The sequence below is a fragment of the Theropithecus gelada genome, chromosome 6 (assembly GCF_003255815.1).
Source record: "Theropithecus gelada isolate Dixy chromosome 6, Tgel_1.0, whole genome shotgun sequence".
NCBI classification, from domain to species: domain Eukaryota; kingdom Metazoa; phylum Chordata; class Mammalia; order Primates; family Cercopithecidae; genus Theropithecus; species Theropithecus gelada.
Window position 1 is genome coordinate 106,965,106 of NC_037673.1, and position 23,726 is coordinate 106,988,831.

The window sequence follows — 23,726 nt, forward strand, 5'->3', positions numbered from 1 at the left end:
TGAATATTGCCACCACAAAGAAATGACAAATATTTGAAGTGGTGAATATGATTACCCTGATTTAATCTTTATATTATGCATACATGCATTAAAATATCAGGTTGTAGTACATACATGTACAATTATTATGTGTCAATTATAAATTTAAAAATTAAAACATTCATTGGATTTAACAGTAGACACAATATAGAAAATATTTTGAACTAAATAGTAATAGAAATATGGTATATCATTATGTGTGGGATGCAGCTAAGAAGATATTTAGGAGGTAGAAATAGACTCAGTGACAGTTGAGAAGTGGTTATTAAAGTCAACTCCTGGGTTTCTATTTGTAGTACTGGATGGATGATTGTGTGATTGTCATTCACCATGATAAGAATTTGTGTGTGTGTGTGTGTGTGTGTGTGTAAAAGAGAGAGAGAGGTGTGCACTTGCAAATGCAAGGAGGTAATTGAGTATGAAGTGAGGGTAGTTGAGTTTGAAGTGACTTGGTGGTTTCTAAACAGATGTTCCCACTCCCCAGATTGCACTTGTCCTACTTCTGCACTAGACATCAAGACTTGAATTCTTTTTCTTATGGGGAATTTCTCCTCACCACTACCCTTACCCCAGGATGGGTTAGGTGTTCCTATTTGGTGTACTTAAAACATCCTACACATGAGTCTCAGAGTAATTTTATATTCTTTATTAAGTCATGTTGTTATAAAACTATTTGTTTATTTATCTCTTGCCTTAGAGGTCCTTGGAAAGCAGAAATGCTGTTCCTAGCACAGAGTAAGTGCTCAGTTATAGTTTGTTGAGTAGCACTGGACTGTGAAAATCAAATTGAGGTATTTCCAGACATACTTAGGGCAGTAAAAATTTTTACATCTCCTGCATCTAACTAAATACTAAACATGAGAGGTATAGAGTAGAGTTGCTTAGGTGAAAAAAAATACTGAGACAGTATCACAATTTTTTGCTCCCAAAGAAGCTTACAGTTAGAGTTTCACAGTTATAGTAAAAAGAGAGACTGAGAGAGATATTAATAAGGGATTTATACTGTAGCCTAAATTCTAAACTGCCTATACTTTGAACTTACATTTGGAAAGGTATGACATCAGACGACCTTGGAGTCAGACACTTGGCTTCTAAGCAAAGCTCTGTCACCTGCCAGCTCGGCAGTATTCGCTTATCTGAGTCTCAGTTTTCTCCTCAGTAAAGAGGAGATGAAAATAATCCTGCCGAACAGGGTTTTTATGAGAGGTGACCCTCTTCTTTTCTCAACTCTGAGAGGTCCAACCCTCCTGGACAGTGCAGCAATCTGAAAAATAGGTTAGTATATGAAACCGATCCCTGGCCAAGTCACAGAGGTCCCTCTGAGTGAGCCTTTGTCTTTTTCCAGAAAGAGTCAATAGAAAATTAGGTTTGCAATGCACATGGAGTCCTCAGACATTCAAGATTGATTGTACACATTTTCTCACAATTATAATTCCCTTTCTTTTTGTTCCTTCTGATTTCACCCCGGATCCTATCCACTGCCTTCTTGGTAGTGATCGTTACCATGTGATGTCCCGGTTAGCTCTGTACATCCACTTCTTCATATGCCATTCATTGTACTGCGTAGGATGGTATGGTATCTCAAGTCTTTCTTGATACCTGTACTCTCCTTCCTTGGTGATATCCTTACCTATTCTTCATATTCTTCCCACTGCAGACCAACTATATTTCACATCTGTGACACACAAAGAACCAGAGATTGTCTTTCCATTATGCTTTTGTAGACATCAGTTGTTGTCAACATCAGTTGATCTATTTTATCAGTCCTTGACTTTTGGGGTTTTTTCTGTTTATTTGTTTTATGTAAGACTTTATCCTCAGATTAACTGCTTATTTCTAAAAATCTGTACTTGCACAGATAAACAAAATGTCCTATTAATTTTCTCATTAACTGGAGAACCCTTTTGCTGACACGTTACCTTCATAGAAACGACTGTGAAAAGTTCACATCCAGTTGCCTTCTAGCCCTGTTTGCTTTGGAAGTGCATCAAAGAGCCTGGCTAATGGAGAGGAAGACTCATTAATTACTGGCTTTGATCTCCTTTTGTGCTCAACACTCCTTACTATATTCAAGAGTATTGAATTCTTTGGAAAATGACTTCCTGAGACCTATTCTTCACATTACTTCCAATGGAAAAAAAATTGCAGCCAGCCAGAAATGGATTGTTTGGCTATAGTCTGCTCAGTTTTCAAGAAGGTAATTGAAACTTCAGGATCCTTAACTTAGGGAAAGTGTTAGCAAGTCTGTCAGCCACATCTGTGATAGCCCTTTATTTTCCTTTCTAACTTTTCTTCTTGAAGTTTAATCTACATATATTAAAATGTATATTAAGTGTTCAGGTCAATAAATTTTGACAATGGTAAATATTCATGAAACTATCAAGGCATTTCCATTCACCCCAGTACATTCTCTTTTGCCCCTTTCTGGTCAGTTCCCCTACCCTCCACATATTCACCTCAGAAACAACCACTGCTTGGAATTTTTTACTGCAGATTAGTGTTGGCTGTTCTTGGACTTCATGTACATAACATTATATGGTGTGTATTTTTTTTGTGTCCAGCTTTTTTCATTCAACATAATGTTTCAAGGTTCATCTATGTTGTTGTGTATATTAGTAGTTGTATTAGTTTGTTCTCATATTGCTATAAAGAAATAACTTAGACTGGGTAATTTATAAAGAAAAGAGGATTAATTTGCTCATGGTTCTGCAGTCTGTACAGGAAGCATGATGCTAGGATCTGCTCAGCTTCCGGGAAGGTCTCAGGAAACTTATAATCATGGGAGAAGGTGAAGGAGAACCTTGCACTTCACATGGCTGGAGCAGGAGCAAGAGAGAGAGAGGGCAAGGATGTGCTATATACTTTTGAACAACAGATCTCAGAAGAACTCACTCACTATGGTGAGGACAGTACCAAGAGGGATGGTGCTACACCATTCATGAGAAACCATTCCCATGATCAAATTTCCTCCCACCAGACCCCACCTCCAACGCTGGGAATTACAATTCGACATGAGATTTGGTAGAAACACAGATCCAAACCATATCAGTTGTTTTTTTCTGTTATATTTCTAAGTTGTATCCATTTGTATAAACATATTACAATTTATACCTTTATTTACTTTTACATTTATAGATATTTTAGTTTTTCTAGTTTGGGGTTGTTATTTTCTTTTTAAAAAAACTCAGATTAAACTTCATGTGAAATTGTGGAAGGAGAACATACGTTTAAACTAAGATAAAGTTTTTCTAACAAGGGTTGGTTATTTTCTGATAAGAAAATAGGACTGGGTTTGTTTTAGAGCAGTGGGGGTTTCAAAGGGACCTTCACAAATTCTCAACTATAAGGTTTGGGGTCACAGATATCTTTTCCTAGGGAACATATGGTATCTCCTTTATTGAAGGACTTCGATGATATTCATTCTCATTGATTTTTGAATGAGTAGACACCATTTTGTCAAGAAACCACTTCATCAGCTGCTATGGTACAGAGATGTACTATGCTACCTGACTAGACGCTGCTCCTGGGAAAAACCTCAACTTTCTCTACTGTGCTGAAATCTCATCCTGTCTCATCCATGTGTTCATTCATCCATTCGTTCATTCATCCTTTCATTCATTCATTTAACGTATGTTTGAGTACCTACTCTGAGCTTTGTTAGAGGTAAAAGTTGAATAAGACACACTTCTTTCGACATATGAATAGATTGAGACCTCTCATCAGAGCCCAATATAAAAGTACACTGTACTTTTTTTGCTTGGTATATGCTTGGGATGCTAAGAATATGCATAACAACAATAACATTTACTATGGTAAAATCCTGGCCTATGGGTTTCTTCAGACGGGCAGGTCATTCCACTTCCTCATGGGGGTAGAATAATTGGATCTGCTAAACTGTGGCAGCAATGTGCTGACATGTATTCTTCATTCCTGGCCTCTCTTATCCTATGCCTTAATTCTTCCCCAGGGAAGGAAGGATGCTTTAACTGACTGCTGAATTTAGGAGAAGGAATTCTGCAAGCTTAGCTCCTTCTCTGCTTACTGTTTTCGAGTCTTCCTGCCTTTAGAGAGTGTTACTCTCTATAGCCTGCCATGTGGAAGAAAGGTGTCCTCCCCTGAAGACTGAAGACAGTAAGAGATCTGAGCCATCCAATTATGCCAGAAACTAAGTGAGCAAGTGAGTTTAACTTCAGAGTGAAATAATGGCAAGACTACTTGGCTTCAGCTCTAAGGCCATATTCTCCAGTCAAATTTTTCAGTAAAGGAAGTGGGCCAGTTGTGGTGGCTCAAGCCTGTAATCCCAGCACTTTGGGAGGGTGAGGTGGGCAGATCACAAGGTCAGGAGTTCGAGACCAGCCTGGCTAACATGGTAAAACCCCGTCTCCACTAAAAATACAAAAATAAGCTGCGCCCAGTGGCACCTGCCTGTAATCCCAGCTACTCAGGAGGCTGAGGCAGGAGAACAGCTTGAATGTAGGAGGTGGAGGTTGCAGTGAGCCGAGATTATGACACTGCACTCCAGCCTGGTGAAGAGCAAGATTCCATGTCCAAAAAAAAAAAAAAAAAAAAAGGTGGCTACAGTTATGCCTCTCATAATGATGTTTTAGTCAACAACAGGCCGCATATATGATGGTAGTTCCATAAGATTATAATAGAGCTGAAAAATTCCTATTGCCTAGTGATGTTGTAGTCATCCTAATGTCATAGCACAAAATATTACTCACGTGTTTCTGGAGATGCTGGTGTAAAACATATTGTGCTGCCAGTCGTAGAAAAGTATAGCATGTACAATTATGTACAGTACCTAATACTTAATAAAAATAAATGATTGTGTTACTGGTTTATGTACTTACTATACTTTTTATCATTATTTTAGAATATACTCTTCTACCTATTAAGAAACAGGTAACTGTAAAGGAGCCTCAGCATGTCCTTCAGAAAGTATTCCAGAGGAAGGCATTGTTACCATAGGAAATGAGAGCATCATGCATACTATTGTCCCTGAAGACCTTTTAAGGAGACAAGATGTGGAGATGGAAGACAGAGATACTGATGATCCTGATCCTGTGTAAGCCTAGGCTAATATGTGTATTTGTGTCTTCATTTAGTTTTTGTTTTTGCTTTTGTTTTGTTTTTGCTTTTGTTTTGTTTTGCTTTTGTTTTGTTTTGTTTTGTTTTTTTCTGAGATGGAGTCTTACTCTGTCATCAAGGCTAGAGTGCAGTGGCCATGATCTTGGCTCACTGTAACCTCCACCTCCCAGTTCAAGCTATTCTTGTGCCTCAGCCTCCCAAATAGCTAGGACTACAAGCGCACACCATCAGCTAATTTTCATATTATTAGTAGAGACTGGGTTTCACCATGTTGGTCAGGTTGGTCGCGAACTCCTGACCTCAAATGATCCACCCGTTTCGGCCTCCCAAAGTGCTGGGATTATAGGTGTGAACTACCACACCTGGTCTGTGTCTTGGTTTTTAACAAAAATGTTTAAAAGATAAAAAAGTTTAAAAAAAATCAAAAAGCATATAGAATAAGGATATAAAGAAAATATTTTTTGTACTTTTACAATGTGTTTGTATTTTAAGCTAAGTACTATTATAAGAGTCAAAAGATAAATAAATTAAAAAGTTTATGAAGTAAAAAGTTACAGTAAGATAAGGTTAATGTATAATTAAAGAAAGAAAGATGCTTTTTAAATAAATGTAGCATAGCATGAGTATACAGTGTTTATAAAGTCTACAGTAGTGTACAATAATGTCCTTAGGCCTTCACATTCACTTACCACTCACTCACTCACTAGCCCAGAGCAAATTCCTGTCTGGCAAGCTCCATTCATGGTAAGTAAGTGCCCTATACAGGTGTACCATCTTTTTACCTTTCATACTGTGTTTTTACTGTGCTCTATGTTTAGATACACATATATTTCCCATTGTGTTAAAATTGCCTACAGTATTCAGTATATAACATGCCGTACAGGTTTGCAGCCTAGGAGCAATAGGCTATACCACATAGCTTAGGTGTGTACGAAGAGCCTTCAAAAAGTGGAAATGGAAAACGCTTATTATGAAAAACCATGCATGGATTTCAAAATTTTTTGCACCAACATAACCTCATACCAACTAGATATAACATGTCTAAACAGAATCTAGTTTGAGACACTAAGAAGGACAAGACATCAGTTTGAAAATAGCCTCTATTAGAGCAACATGAATTCTGCTATAATTGAAGCAAGAACAATCATCGGCTGGGCACGGTGGCTCATGCCTATAATCCCAGCTCTTCGAGAGGCCAAGGGGAGCAGATTACCTGGTCAGGAGTTTGAGACCAGCCTGGTCAACACAGTGAAACCCCATCTCTGTTAAAAATACAAAAATTATCTGGGCACATGCCCATAATGCCAGCTACTCTGGAGGCTGAGACAGGAGAATTGCTTGAACCTGGGAGGTGGAGATGACAGCCAAGAATGCACCTCTGCACCCAGCCTGGGTAACAGAGCGAGACTCTGTCTCAAAAAAACACACACAAACAAACAAACAAACCCATCAAATTAATGGTGAAGTTTTTGTGAGAGAATGATGAAATAATTTATGCTTTATGAAAAGTTTATGGAGACAATGTCCCAAAGAAACCAGCAGTTTACATATGAATAACTCATTTTAAAAGGGGAGGAGATGATGTTGAAGATGAAGTGCATAGCCTAGACCAGCCACATGGATTTTTGAGGAAAAAATTAATTTTGTTAATTCTCTAATTGAAGAAGACTGACAATTAACAACAGAAACAATAGCCAATACCGTAGACATCTTAATTGGTTCAGGTGACAGAATGCTGACTGAAAAATGAAAATTGAGCAAACTTTCCGCCTGATGATACCAGAATCATTGTGTCCAGATCAGCTGCAGACAAGTGCAGAGCTTTCAATGGAAATTTAAACAAGTGGAATGATCCCACTTGGAAGATACTTTGAAGAAGCATTTCTTCGAGGAATTGAAACAGTAAATGAAACATGGCTTTACCAGTATGATCCTGAAGATAGAGAACAATCAAAGCAATGGCTACCAAGAGGTGGAAAATGGTCTGGTCAAAACAAAAGCAGACCATTCAAGAGCAAAGGTCATGGAAACAATTGTTTGGAATACTCAAGACATTTTGTTTGTTGACTTTCTGAAGGGTCAAACAATGATGGCATTTATTTATTATGAGAATGTTTTGAGAAAATTAGCCAAAACTATAGGATAAAAAACACACAAGACAGCTTCCCCAGAGAGTCCTTCTCCACCATGACAATGCCCCTGCTCATTTTTCTTATCAAACAAGGAAAATTTTTCAAGAGTTTCCTTGGGAAACCATTAGACATCTACCTTACAGTCCTGATGTAGCTCCTTCTGACTTATTTCATAATTTTAAAACATCTTTAAATGACACCCATTTTTCTTCAGTTAATACTGTAGAAAAGACTGTATTGACATGGTTAAATTCCCAGGACCCTCAGTTCTTTAGGAATAGACTGAATGCCTGGTATCATCACTTACAAAAATATCTTGAAGTTGATGGAGCTTATGTTGAGAAATAACGTTTATATTATTTATTTTTGTCTTTTAATACTATTTTTTCCACAAACATTTTAAGTCTTATTGTAGTAGGCTATACCATCTAGGTTTGTGTAAGTACACTCTATGATGTTCATGCAATGACAAAATTGCCTAAGAATGCATTTCTTAGAATATATCCCTGTCAATAAGTGACACATGGCTATATTTCAAGTTTGTCATCTTTAAGTATATCATCTTGATTACACTTTTGTCTATTTCCTAATTTAATTTGAATGAGGGTAGGAAAAGGGAATATGACAAAATATAATTTTAAGAAAACTAGAAGTGTATTTAACTCAATGATGAAAGAGATATTTAACTCAGTGATGGAACTATTAGGAAAGTAAAGCTGGTTCTAAGAGGATACAAGAGACTGAAAGAAAGACTGCTGAAATCAATTGCTCAGTTAGATATAAAACTGTTAATGCTTTCCCACTAAGAATATCATAATTTATATTTGGATGAAACCAAAATGTTTGCATTGTTAATAAATAAGTTATTTTAAAATACAAAAATTAGTTAATGTTCTGCAGAGCAATAAATATCAAAATTTGGGATATCTTTTCTTCTGAAAAGAAATCACTCATCTCTCTACTGGCACACAGTTTTTAACAACCTATCAACCTTTTACAAGTTAACAAATAACATTACAGAATCAGGGCCTTAGTCAAATGTAAATAATCAGCCAAAATCACATTCCCTTACATCATCAGATGACCCTTGTCAGACAATGTGGCTTCCTAACTAATGCTCTAGCATAACTTTTGAAGGGCACGCAGTAGTATTTTTTCCTTATTTCAAAATTTGGATCATTTTTCTTAACAAATATTCTTTATCAGGACACCAAAATCCTAAATGGCAAGTACTAATTCTGCAAAGAATAGAAAAATAACACTAGCCCAGAATATGGCCAGTTGAAGTCAGTTGTCACTAACTGGACACCTTAATCATGACAAACTGCATTCCCACAATGAAGCCATAGTCTACAGTATATTTATGTGATAGTTTTTGAGCAAAACTCTTTGGTTTTGTTTTGTTTTGTTTTGTTTTGTTTTGTTTTGAGACAGAGTCTTGCTCTGTTGTCCAGGCTGGAGTGCAACGGTGCAATCTCAGCTCACTGCAACCTCCACCTCCCGGGTTAAAGCAATTCTCCTGTCTCAGCCTCCCGAATAGCTGGGATTACAGGCGTGCACCACCATGCTGGGCTAATTTTTGTATATTTAGTAGAGATGGGATTTCACCATGTTAGTCAGGTCAGGTCTCAAACTCCTGACCTCTGGTGATCACCCACCGTGGCCTCCCAAAGTGCTGGAATTACAGGATGAGCCACCGCGCCCCACCTTGAGCAGAAATCTTTTCAGATGAATAAGTTGCAAAATGCACCTTCCGACATGTAAGTCAATTGACTTATTTAATGAAATTATTTGCTGCCTGGACTATAGCTCATGTTTAGGTAGGTGTTAATCTCTACTTTTATTGAACCATATTGAAATATGTCTGAAAAGCCCAATTAAGATATGGATAGATATTAATGCCAATATATACTCTATGTGATAGGCATTTGTTTAAAATTTTACATATACTTATTTTAGTGAGATGCATTAAGACAAATTTAAAATTAGACATTTTCTCTTCTTATGAATGGATGTAGAAAGGAGCACTGTTAAAGTAAAAGATGACAGGTGAGCTGGGCTCAGTGGCTCATGCCTGCAATTGTAGCACTTTGGGAGGCCGAGGTGGGCAGATTGCCTGAGCTCAGGAGTTCAAGATCAACCTGGGCAACATGGTGAAACCACATCTCTACTAAAATACAAAAAATTAGCTGAGTGTGGTGGTGCATGCCGTAATCCCAGCTACTGGGGAGGCTGAGGCAGGAGAATGGTTTGAACCCGGTAGGCAGAAGCTGCAGTGACCTGAGATCACACCACTGCACTCCATCCTGGGTGACAGAGTGAGACTCCATCTCAAAAAAAAAAAACCTAAATAAATATAAAATAAAAAATAAAAATAAACATGCCAGGTGTCACTGAGGATATTGAATATCCTCTTTATTTGAGGACATTCTATTTTGCCATAAAGGGCAAGATCCAAAACAAATGGATGAGCAAAGCGTATCTTTGTTAAGCAGAGATAAACAAGTTGGTAACCCATGAGATGTGTTAGAGAAATAAAAGAAGTAGAGAACATGGACATGAACACAGAAAGTGATAGAAGGACCAAGTGACACTAAATATTTATAGTACACAAAATATACATGAGGCACTCATATCTGTGAGATCTTAAATCGGTCACTCAGCTTGACTCCCATTCTGGCCCCACCTTTTCTCTGCCAAATTAAAAACAACAGTTGCTCATCCGGTTACCTGGCCAGTGACATTGTGGTTGGGGGGAGTTGTCCCTGGAATAGCTTGCATGATGCTGTGCTTACAGGCTATCATGCATCAAAGTATTTCCTACATGCCACCAGAAACTGAGAGAAAGAATATTTCAAAAGCTTGGAACTATAAGCATATACTTCAGGTGATTAATTTTATCTTTGTATTCCTTTGTAATGCCTTACATCTTTTGTTAGCCTTTCTCTACAAATCATGTTGCGAAATTCTTAAGTCATCAGTAGTAATGACATTTATCTTCCTTTCATAGGTTTAGATCTGCAAGGTTCAAATTGTAGGTTTTCTGTCCTTTGCTTTCTCTTCCTTTCCTCCTTTCCTTCTTCCCTTCTTCCCTTTTTACATCTCCCTTTTTCTTTCTCTCTCCTTCCTTTCCTACCTTCCTCCTTTCTTTTCTTTCTTTCTATCTTTCTTTCTATTTCTTTCCTTTCTTTCTCTTTTATCTCTTCTCTTTCTTTTCTTCCTCTTTTCTCTTTATTTTCTTTCTCTCTCTTTCTTTCTGTCTCTATTTTCTTTCTTTTTCCTTCCTTTCTTTTTTCTCTTTCTCCCTTCCTTCCTTCCTTCCTTCCTTCCTTCCTTCCTTCCTTCCTTCCTTCCTTCCTTCTCCTTCTCTGTCTTTTTCTCGCTTCCTCTTTATTTCTGTTGGCTTTCCTTGCTGCTCTTTCTACATGGTTTATTTTTAAATGTTTTAAAGTGGTTTGATGGGATAAGTAAGTATAGCAAAACAGTATGTATGAAGATAGGTGAAAAAGAAAAATGCAAATCATGGATGGAAAGATAAGCTGTAACCAGGAATGGGGCCATTACAATACTGCACATCACAGAGACCTCCTTGTTAAAGACGAGCTGCAAATTTAGTTCTAAGCCTTCTTGCAGTTAACATAAAAAAGGAACACTGAGCAGTCACCATATCCCCAGCTCTTCAGCACATTGCTGATTTGAACAAAAGTGGGATTCTGTTAATAAGAAATAAAAGGAGAAAGTTTATTGGGTGGAAAACTAGTGGCTTCTACCACATTCTACCCCTTTGACTTTGTAATATTCATACACACTTTTCCTCTCATAAATAGAATACCTTCTCCAGCCTCTCCCTGAGAAATACCACACCATTGTCTCATCCAGTTAATTTATTCACTTCAAATATAGGATCTTTGGTAATGTGCTTTCTGCTTTTCATCAGGTCTCGAAGTGGTTCCTCATTATCTGGTGAGCCATAAGGTTAAACGGAAGTTATAAGTCTTTGTTTGGAAAAAGGAAGAACAAGAAACACAGCAGTCCCTGGCCACATAGCCCACATCAATCAATTATTGCTAGGCAGGAACAATAAGGACTCCCTGCTCTCACAGTGAAATACATTTCTTGGCATAGCCAAATTTGCTAGGGTCCTGTTGTTTATTACTCTCTCTGGCCACTCCAAAAGAGATGCGGAGAGGACAACCTTTCAGGGCTGCACAGCTTCCACAACTCATTCCTGTGGGTGAAATGTGGGGGCTCTCTCATTTCTTATTAATTAATTGATCATATGATGTTGGATATTTTTTTGTGGGGGGGGTGAAACAATTTTAATTTTATGCTTCAAGTTCATGTTATGTACATTAAGTACCATATCAACTTGTCTTTAGGTTATTAATATTTTACTTGGGCAATATTATTTTATCTGAATTTATTTGGAGAAATACAACTTAGCCATCTGCTTATAAAAATCACAAAGATGACAAATTGGAAAACAGAACATTAACAATTAGAAATATTAAATTGACCCTCATATGTTATTTCTTTTAACTTGCTATTTGGGTAACTTGTATTTAGCATTTACCCTTGAGATTGGTAAAATATGTTACCAATGTATTATGCAAGAGTTTACATCTTTTGCATAAGTGGTCCCCTGGGTTGCACTTACTCTTGACCAAACAAAAAACAACCACCACTGGCACCACACATAAACTATCTTTGTATCATAGGTTACAAGTCTTGGTAAAAGCCGAGACAAATATTTGAGGTTGGAGGTACCACTTAGTAGTTCTTCTCTGGGCTTAGAGAAGGGAAAAAAAAATAGTCCCTTGCTGCACTTTATATCTCTTAAAAACAATGGTTCAGCAGCCTAAACCTTTTTGGTTATAAAACTTATTACACTAGGATTTACTTTGAAATATAGTTTACAACCAAATCAAGCATAACATACATACACTGGTACTTCAGCACAAGGGCAAACTTAAAAATATATTATTTTGGGCCTTTAAAATTAGGCCATAGTATAAAAAACAGTCCATAATCTTACATTCAGAAAATTCATATTAAATATTTCATTTCTGTAGGATAAAGGCCAAGAGAATTTTACACATGCATCAGTTTATTACATGTATTTACATGGCTCTTTCTTCCCTAGGAACTTAAAACTTTCGTATTATACAACTGCCCCAAGCAAGCTTCCTCTCTCCAAAGCATATTTTGCAGGAATGATGATGCCAGATCACTTTCAGAACAGGTTGTGCAGTGCTGTTAATACATATTTTGAAAGCTATTGAGTGACCATTAAATAGTGTTTCTCTAAAAGATGGTTTTGGTATATTGTTGGCAGACACTTATTCACTATATCTGAGAAACAGGGCCATTGGAGTATACTCTGCCTCATTCTAATGAGTCCCAAGTGCCCTTTCCACCTTCACCACTGTACAATTTACTAAAATGCAGCTATTAAAAACATTCACATTTTCCTTTAGCAGTGCATCTGGTTGTTGGCTCATTACTAGTTTGTTTCTAGAGACTAAACTTTCAGATGTTTACCTAGCCCTCAGTCCTTGTATGTCTTAGATAAATGTTTATAATCTGATTCACAAACTTTCAACAATCTACTGATCCATGAATGATAATCTTAAATCACCATTTTCCCTGAACAAACAAAAGAAAAAGTTGATTCCCTTACCACTCCCCAAATCTAAACTTGAATGGTTTCACTTAAAAGTTACTCAGGTAAGAACACTTAACAACAAGTACAATTATTATTTTAGTTACTTTAAGTTGCACTGATGCTATATTACATCACAATGCACATAAAACAAATGAAGTCTAATTATATATTTTACAATAATTAGCAATTCTACACTAATAGATTAATTCCCTGGTGAATTTGTTTCAGACCAACTGACAGCTATCTGTAAACACAACTAATTTTTTTTTTTTTTTGATGGAGTTTCGCTCCTCTTGCCCAGGTTGGAATGCAGTGGCGCAATGTTGGCTCACCACAACCTCCACCTCCCAGGTTCAAGCAATTCTCCTGCCTCAGCCTCCTGAATAGCTGAGATTACAAGTATGTGCCACCACACCTGGCTAATTTTGTATTTTTAGTAGAGATGGGATTTCTCCATGTTAGTTAGGCTGGTCTCGAACTCCCGACCTCAGGTGATCTGCCCGCCTTGGCCTCCCAAAGTGCTGGGATTACAGGCGTGAGCCACCATGCCCGGCAATGCAACTAAATTTAAACATCAGTACTTTATCTTATTTTATACCTGACTTTAAGTAAGGTTTTAATTTGAAATATCATTCTTTTCTTATCTGAAGGAATAAAGGAAACAGGAACCCAGTGGAATGATGGTTTGGGAAGAAGGCTTTGTGACGGCAGCTCAATAAATTTGACTCCAGCATAGTTCTGATTTGCTTGAGATTTAAAAAGTAAGCTGGGGCCTGGGCGCAGTGGCTCATGCCTGTAATCTCAGCACTTTGAGAGGCCAAGGTGGGCGGATTGCTTGAGGTCAGGAGTTCAAGACCAGCCTGGCCAACATGGTGAAACCATGTCTCTATTAAAAATATCAAACGTGGCCAGGCATGGTGGTGGGCACATGTAGTCCCAGCTACTCAGGCGGCTGAGGCAGGAGAATCTCTTGAACCTGGGAGGCGGAGGTTGAAGTGAGCTGAGATGGCACCAGTGCACTCCAGCCTGGGCAATAGAGTGAGACCCTGTCTCCAAAACAAACAAACAAACAAACAAATAAATAAATAAAATAAAGAAAAAAAAAGTAAGCTGGGACCTGATAAGCTAGAGTTCCAATTTTGATTATTTGGGAAATTTTTATTCTTCCCCCCATTTTGCATGACCTGTTATGCAGTTGCTGATGAGTTCTAACCATGTCCTCTTTCTTTTTTCTTATGAATCGTCTTCTGGGAATTCTGATCCTTGGTCCTCTATTAAGTTGCTATTGGTTCTTACCAATATTTCTAGATTGAGGGGATAGAATGTTATACCTCTCTCCACCACCCACCTTCAGCTTCTTTGTCACCTTTTGGTCAACTTTTTAGAGAGCAGGGTTTCCAATACCTGTCCTCTTCCTTGCTGCCAAGCTCAAGATAATAGATGTTGCTTTCTGATGGATCGTTTCCTTTGTCTCAGTATAGAAGTCCTCATAGGTCTGTCTGCTGAGTCCTCATAGGTCTGTCTGCTGAGTTCATCCTAGGAGCTGAGGCCAACATCTGAGTCTCCTCAGTATACAAGTTTGAGGTAAGTCCTAGCAACCTGAAGCTCAGAACTATGGCGGCAGCAGCTCCCTCTCCATGTCAAAGCTTTCCTGCCTTTTCAGGTTGAGGCACGGACCAAAGCCCATGGGCACTGATGAGTGAACTGCTGCCCACCGCGGTGTCTGCAACCTTACCTCCTCCTTGTGCCTCTACTGACCTAATATTTCTTTAGAAATACAGTTCCTTCTAAAATTTAGTAGACTTTCAGTCTATTCAATGTGAGCAACCACAGCCAAAGATCGTATGGAGTCATAATATGAAGGTCTGAGAAATATTGTTTCCTGGTCACAGGTCTTCATTTTTCACACGTAGTCTTTCCTTTTACCTTCTGTCATCAGCAATGTGAAATCATACATTTGGAGGAAAAGCAACACCCTTTAATCTCTATTTACCAGCAGGTATGGCTCCTTTGTCCAGCAGAGACCTGGAAGAGACAGCTGTGAACCCAATACCAGCCCCTGCTAGGGCTGCTGCTTCAGCTCTGACATGAAAGGCTTCAGTTTGAGGTAGGAAAGCAATGTGTTTTCTTCCCAAAGCTGGTAGACTTTTATCATATAGGCTTCTCAGACATCTTAGATTACAGGCCACAGGCCCACACACCTCTCTTAGCTGTCAGGATGACTAGCTTTAGTATGAATTCACTTCTCTCAAGGAGGACTTTGGAAAACTCAGCAATAAGAAACACACACATTTTAAATTTTCCTATTACTTCCCTTGATGCTGCAGCTACAATAAGCACAAAAATTAAATATTTAATAACCACATGAAAAAGGTCATCAACTTCGCAGCTTGTAATGGATGAGACCTGTCTACCTCTCTACCTTATATTCCTGGAAATTTCACATTTTTGTTTCTTTTAATTGCAACATCCCACTTTCAGGTACCCCATTTTGCATCAGAGGACAATGCACAGGCAAGCAATAGAAAATCCATTACAGTGGCTTAACCAGATGAGTTTGTTTTTAGTCTGTGTAGGCTGCTGTAACTAAATACTCTAGACTGGGTGACTTACACAACAGAAATTTATTTCTCACAGTTCTGGAGGCAAGGGAGTCTAAGATATGGGCGCTGCTCTTTTCAGTTCCTCAGATCTCTTTTTCTTCTTCTAAGACCACCAGTCCGATCAGATTGGGGTCTCACCCCATGACTCACTTAACCTTAGTTACTTCCAAAATGACCTATCTTCAAATACAGTCACATGAAGGGTTAAGACTTCACATAAATTTCGCAGGGACAAAATTCAGTCTATAATGGCTTTCTTTAGGGAGACAGGGAGTCCAGAGTTAGGGTAGCAGGTCCATGAAGTCACTGCTGTTCCAGGCTCCATCTGCCTCCCTACCTTCCTGTCTTTAGCATGTGGCTTCTGTTCTAATGGCCTGACGACGCCTATTTTACATTTGCCCACTTTACTGGCAGACAGGATAAAGAAGAATTGCATGTTTATCAGTAAGCAAAATTTTTCCCCAGAAATTCCCAGCAGACTGTTGTTATCAATATTCCATTGATGAGAACTGTTTCATGTAGAGGTCCCTAACTGAAGGGCGTGGGGTGCTAGTTGAGTTTTTGTAGCTTGGGACAATTATTTTTGGAACAAAATTTGAATGCTGTTAGTAAAGGGGAAGAGGCTAATGGATATTGGGAAGATGAATCTCAGCGTTTGTTATAGGGTCCTCCAGACAGGCTGGATTATAACACAAGCATTATTCAGTACAATTTAAATCAGGAGCAGGGAGGGCTCCTAATATTCTGAATTTATAACTCTTTGAAATTTTAGTTTAATCCACAGAATGCTTTTAAAGTTTCCTCCGAAACATTTTTTTTTCCTGTATGTCTATTCTCCACAAATATTTTTTCTACATCAGAACACAATTTGATTGAACACTAACTCCGATATTCACAGACGGCATTAGATTTTGGTCACTAGTACTAGTCTTTAGGTAAGAACCAAGATTCCTTGGAGGATAGCGGAATCCACGTATTGCACCCAGAAAAAGTATGTTTCGCTGGAGTGAATGATAAACCGCTTCTGGGCAGAGGCACTCTTTACTACTCTCTTGGAGTCCTCAGGATCTAAGGAATGAGCTGCAATACCACATTATGCCAGTAGATGACGACACCATCCAACATGTGAGGACTCCTCACCGGAAATCCCTTAAATTTCAAGCATCGAATAAGAGATTATTATTTTCTGTTATCAGGTATGTTAGTTTGACTTCCTACCAGTTGATTTTAGAAATGAGAAACATATATTCAAATAGTAACATTAAATATCAGAATTTGGTTATGTATTTGACTTTTAATTGGTGATAATTTCGGCAAAATGAAAATCATCTTCAAGGCAATGCAAATGACTTCTTATAGGCGAGCGCAAGTTTCCAGGTGAACAAACTGTTTTGTGAAGGAGCCAGAGGAAAACTGATTAGATTAGTTTAACTGTTGTGGCCACAAAGTCTTATGGCAGCCAGCGTTTTTCAATCTTGGCTGAATATTGAAATATATTTGTATTAACTTCCCAGATTAAATTGAAATAATGTAAGCAGTTAAAAAAATACCTGTCTGGTTCTTAACTCAAAAAACGCTCATTTAATTGGTCTACAGTATGGCCTGAGAGTCAAGCCTTTTAAAAGCTTCCCACGTGATTCTATTTTCCAGTCCATATTGAGAACACCTGCCCTTGGCTTAAGGCTCCCATCACTCCATGTTGCGATTAGTTGCTTAAACGGGCCGATCTCACCCAAATACAGAGTTGGTAATTACCTACCAGGTGTAATCTGTGAAACTGGGAAGGCCCCTGCTCCTCCTTAGGAAAAAAGTCATGGTGTCTGCACATTTCCCATCATGAATGCATGTCTTCGTTGCAGAGAGAGATGGTAAAACAAACAAACCAATCGCAAACTAACAGAAAAATTCAGGAGACTCACACTCTGAGCTTTATTCAACATTGCTATTAATTTGCTTTAATTGTTTTTCAATGAATGTTCTTTGTGTGAAAGGGACACAAGGGAAGAGAGTTTTGGAGTTTGACCATGTCGAGGAAGAAGTGAGCAAATGCTAAAGATTTGGGCATGACTCAAAGAGGATAGGCTCAGTGGGGCCCAAAGATACAGTTGTGGGGCCACTGGGGAACTCAGCAGACAGAAGACTAGGTTACAGAAGACAGGGAGACAATATAATCACTTCTTTAGTTAATCGTCAAAACAGCCCTGCATGAGAATACTGGCATTCTTCCTTCCTTCCTTTCTTTTTTTTAAATTTTACTTTAAGTTCTGGGATACATGTGAAGAACATGCAGGTTTGTTATAGAGGTATACATATGCCACGTGATTTGCTGCACCTATCAAACCATCATCTAGGTTTTAAGCCCCGCATGCATTAGATATTTGTCCTAATGCTCTCTCTCCCCTTGCCCCCCACCCCCTGACAGGCCCTGGTGTGCGATGTTCCCCTCCCTGTGTCCATGTGTTTTCAGTGTTCAACTCCCACTTATGAGTGAGAACATGCGGTGTTTGGTTTTCTGTTCCTGTGTTAGTTTGCTGAGAATGATGGCTCCCAGCTTCATCCGTGTCCCTGCAAAGGACATGAACTCCTTCTTTTTATGGCTGCATAGTATTCCATCGTGTATATGTGAAATGCTGGCATTATTTCTACATCACATATAAGGCAACCCAAAAAACAAGAGTGTGTTTCAATAACTTGGTCAAGGTCATTATATTAGTCAATTCTTATGCTGCTATAAAAAACTGTCTGAGACTGGGTAAATTATAAAGGAAAGAGGTTTAATTGACTCACAGGTCTGAAGAGCTGTAGAGGCCTCAGAAAATTTACAATCAGGGCAGAAGGAGAAAGCAAACACATCCTTATTCACATGGTGGCAGTAAAGAGAAGAATGAGAACTAAGTGAAGGGGGAAGCCTCTTATAAATCCATCAGCTCTTATGAGAACTTACTATGACAAGAATGGCATGGGGGAAACCGTCTCCATGATTCAATTACCTTCCACTGGTCCCTCGCACGTGGGGATTACAGGAACTATAAGATGAGATTTGGCTGGGGACACAGACACACCATATCAGTCACTTAACTGGTAAGTGGCAGAGCTACACCATTTGGGGTTCCAACCATTGCATTTCACCCTTCTCATTCATGTTTGCTGCCCTTATGAGCTGAATGCCTTTAAGTCAGTTAGCTATATTTCCTTATTTATTATTTGGAAATGTTAATGCCCCTATATCTTAGAGTTGTACTGAGAAACACAAGGTACAACATATTTAAAAGTGCTCAGAGCACAGCGCGAAGGCTCGCACTGTTTAGATCCCAGTGCAGTGCTTCCTGTTATTATCTTTGTGACATTTAGACACTGCTACCTCTCTAGACACATTGCTATGATCTGAATGTTTTGTCTTCCCAAAATACATATGTGAAATCTTTATTTTATTTTACCTTTTCTATTTTTAGATATTTTAAAACAATTTCCATAAGATATTGGGGTACAGGTGGTATTTGGTTACAGGAGTAAGTTCTTTAGTGGTGATTTGTGAAATTTTGGTGCACCTATCACCCAAGCAGTATATACTGTACTATATTTGTTGTCTTTTGTCCCTCGTCTCTCTCCCACTCTTCCTCTCAAGTTTCCAATGTCCATTGTATCATTATTATGCCTTTGCATCCTCATAGCTTGGCTCCCACATATCAGTGAGAACATACAATGTTTGGTTTTCCATTCCTGTGTTACTTCACTTAGAATACATATGTTGAAATCTTAATCCTCAAAGTTATGGTATTAGGAGCTGGAGCCTTGGGGAGATGATTAGGTCCTTAGTGCAAAGCACCCTCATCAATGGAATTAGTGCCCTTATAATAGAGGCCCCAGAGAAGCAAAATGGGTAACTGAGATGATGGATATGTTGATATGTTCATCTGTTCCCTGTAGTAAACATCTTACTATATATATATATCTTACAACATCATGTTGTATGACTTAAATGTACACAATAAAATTGTTTTTTTAAAAAGAAATAGTTCCATTCAAATAAATAATTCATATTAAATAAATATAAAAGGCCCCAGAGAGCTGCTTTGCCCCTTCACCATTTGAGGATGTAGCTAGAAGGTGCTGTCTATGAATCAGAAAGCCCTCACCAGACTTTGAATCATTGGCACCTTGATCTTAGACTTCCCAGCCTCTAAAACCATGAAAAACTAATTTCCATTGTTTATAAGCCATTCAGTTTATTTTGTTATAGCAGCCTGCACATACTAAGACACCCAGAAAACCTCCAAAAATTTTAAAACACTTAAATAATATGATTATTTAAACAAAGAAAAGCATGAGCAAAAAGTCTGAAAATTTTATTCATTCACTTATTAGGCAAACATTGAATAAAAACCTGATATACACTAGCTATTCCAATAAGGATACATAGTTAAAAGAGTCATAGACTCCACCTGATATGGTTTGGCTGTGTCCCCACCCAAATCTCATCTTGAATTGTAGTTCCCATAATCCCCATGTGTCAGGGGAGGAACCCGGTGGAAGGTAATTGAAGCATGGAAGTGGCTACCCCCATACTTTTGTTTTCATGATAGTGAATGAGTTCTTGCAAGATCTGATGGTTTTATAGGGACTTTACCCCACTTTACTTGGTTCTTCCTCCTGCCGCCATGTGAATAAGGACATGTTTGCTTCACCTTCTGCCATGATTGTAAGTTTCCTGAGGCCTCCCCAGCCATGTGGAACTGCGAGTCAATTAAACCTCTCTCCTTTATAAATTACCCCGTATTGGATAGTTCTTTATAGCAGTATGAGAAGAGATTAATACATTATCTACAAGGAGATTATAGTAATAGCTCAGGCAAACGAATACATTGTAATTTCAGAATGGTGGTATACAATAATATATTTTCTAATACATCTGATATACTACTGTGTTAGGGTTCTCTAGAGGTACAGAATTAATAGGGTGTGTGCATGTGTGTGTGTGTGTGTGTGTGTGTATATATATATATATATATACACACACACACATAATTTTATTACGGAGTATTAACTCACATGATCACAAGTGAGGTCCCACAATAGGCCATCTACAAGCTGAGGAGCAAGGAAGCCAGTCTGAGTCCCAAAGCTGAAGAACTTGGAGTCTGATATTTTAGGGCAGAAAGCATTCAGCATGAGGGAAAGATATAGGCTTAGAGACTAAGCCAGTCTAATCTCTCCATTTTCTTCTGCCTGCTTTTATTCTGGCCACACTGGCAGCTGGTTACATGGTGCCCACCCAGATTGAGGGTGGGTCTGCATCTGCCTCTGCCTGTCCACGAACTCAAATGTTAATCTCCTTTTGCAGCACCCTCACAGACACACCAGGAACAATACTTTGCATCCTTAAATCCAATCAAGTTGACATTCAATATTAACCATCACAACTATTCAGAGTAACTCATAATAACTAAGGTTTATTGAGTACTTACTATGTGCCAGACATTGTGCTCCGTGCTTTATGGTTTTCAATTAATCCTCAGAAATTCCTTATGAGTAGGTGTCGGCAATATTTCCACATAGAAATGAGAAAACTAAAGCACAGAAAAGTAAAATAATTTGTTGAAGGTCTCACAACTAGGAAAGGGTAAAACCAACACCTGGATCTAGACAATCTGACTCCAGAACCTGGGAAGAAGCATCTAAGTAATACTGGGAGGATCCATGTGAGATTCTAGGTAGCCATGAGCTTTGAATATATGCATATTTTTATTTTTAGAGCCCTCAAACAAGTTTGTATATTGAAATCATGTGATATAAGTGTTTGTTATCTTCATTTTAGTATTTGTTGAAGCATTTGTTGTCTTCATTTTGCATTGATTCTTCCACATCCACATTTGAGAAAGGATAAAAAGGAGCTGTGGTGTGGGAAACCCCTAGAGCTACTATATTAGCACTAAAAGAATCACAAAGGTCAAGGTCATAAATTGAATGTTTATGACTATCATAGATGTTAGGTGCCTCAATGAATAGTTTAAAATTGATGCCAAATTCAGTTTCAGGTCCTAATATGAGCTCTGATAAGGTGGGGCAATGGTGGGATGGGTGATTCTTTGTGTCTATTGCGCAGTCTGTGCCTAATGGACTGGTCCATGTGCTAACATTTAGGACCTTTGGTTTTGTCAATTATATGAAGACATGCTTTTTGACATCAAAAGTAACCTTTCATTGGAGTCCAAATATAGGCCTACATATTTCATACTTGGTGATGGATTTGAGTGGTGTTCAAATTCTCCCACCTCAAATACCTTGATAGCCCTGCTCAGTAATTCAAGGCTGAAAACTTACCATTAATGCTCTTGTTGGTTTAATGGATTGCACCTTTTAAAATGTGAACATCTCAAAATGTGAACATCCCTCCTAGAGGGGAAAGATCACTTTTTAGAATGTTGTCAGTTATTGAATTGGTTTAACAATCTCTTCCTAGTCAGGTGACTAAATGCTCTCCCAAAAGAAAAAAGGAAAGTGGAGGCTTCTTGTTTACAGATGTAAGTGTGAACTGAAGAGTTAAGAAGAGTATTAACACAAGGAGGGAAAGGATTTATCTTAGTTCATTTTGTGTTGCTATAAAGAACTGCCTGAGGCTGTGATTATTTGATGCACAATTCTGATGCCTGGAAAGTTCAAGATTGGGCATGTAGTGAGGGCCTCAAACTGCTTCCGCTCATGGTGGAAGGTGCAACGGAACCAGTGTGTGCAGAGATAACAAGGCAAGAGAGGAAGCAGGTGAGGGGGTTGGAGGTACCAGCCTATTTTTAACAACAAGCTCTTGTGGAAACGAACTGAGTGAGGCTGGGAGCAATGGCTCACACCTGTAATCCCAGCAATTTGGGAAGCTGAGGTGAGTGGATCACTTGAGGTCAGGAGTTCGAGACTGGCCTGACCAACATGACGAAACCCTGTCTCTACTAAAAACACAAAAATTAGCTGGGTGTGGTGGTGCATGCCTGTAATCTCAGCTACCTGGGAGTCTGAGGCATGAGAATTGCTTGAACCTGGGAGGCAGAGGTTGCAGTGAGCCAAGATTACACCACTACACTCCAGCCTGGGCAAGAAGTGAGACTCTGTCTCAAAACAAACAAACAAGAAACTAACAGAATGAGAACTCACCCGTCCCTAAGAAAAGGCATTAATCCATTTACAAAGGATCTGCCCCTATGAGCCAAATGCCTCCTAGGAGGCCCAACCTTGAATATCAAATTTCAACATAAGGTTTGGAGGGGGCAAACATCCCAACTATAGCAGGCACTAGGGCCAGAAAGCTCATTCCACAATTCTACCCTGAACACCTGCAAAGGCTAATGTCACAGGGACTAAATTCAATTAAGGAAAGCTTTCTCTTTCACTCAGGAAGTGACTACATAGAAATAAGTGGATATTTTGCTGCCATTCTCTTCCATTCAGTCTATTTGCTACCCAGTAGCCAGAGTAATTTTGATGAAGTATACATGGGATTATGTCACTCCCCTCTTTGAAATCTTTCAATAGCTCCAAGTTGTCCTTAAAATTAATTACAGCAGGTCTCCTTCCCACGGCCTACCAGGCCTACTTGATTCTCTGCCTGTTTCACAAATCTCAGTTTACACCAGTCTCTTTCTTTGTCACTGTAGTCTCTATAGCAAGTGTTCAATAAACATTTTTAGTGCTAAATTATTGGAAAAAGAAGTGTCTGTCCATCTATAAAAATTACTGACACTCAGACACTGGGCCAGCTCAGACACTCAGCTTCCTTCCTGCTTCATACCCCTTTTCCATTTTTATTTCTGCTCCCTGCCCCTTCTCCTGTCCTGCGAACCTGGAGGTCAGTGTACTTGTGTTTGTTTTTATTATTTGCTTATTTTAAAAAAATAAAACAAGACTAATCACTAGCATATGGGGAGATTTTTACAGCTTTCACCCCTCCTCTTTTATTCCCCAGTTCTCTCTTGGTTCCTGTTTGCTGATCTTTTCATTGTTATCTCTCTTTTATTCCCCTTTTGCAGGACCCATAACTCTGCCAGTCCTCTTGCTATGACATCTAAGCTAGCCTGCTCCTCCTAGAGGCTAGTAGCACTATTGACTTTGCCTTATCTCTCATTCCAAAAGAGCACAAATGCAGAGCCTGCAGACACAAATGCAAATCCCAGCACAAATGCTTATTGGCCATATAAACTTGAGCAATTT

General features: G+C 38.6%; 1 pseudogene; it reads right to left on the minus strand.

Moving 5' to 3' along the window:
- Positions 1–13,509: 13,509 nt before the first annotated feature.
- On the minus strand, positions 13,510–15,966 carry LOC112627048 (annotated as a pseudogene).
- Positions 15,967–23,726: the final 7,760 nt, after the last annotated feature.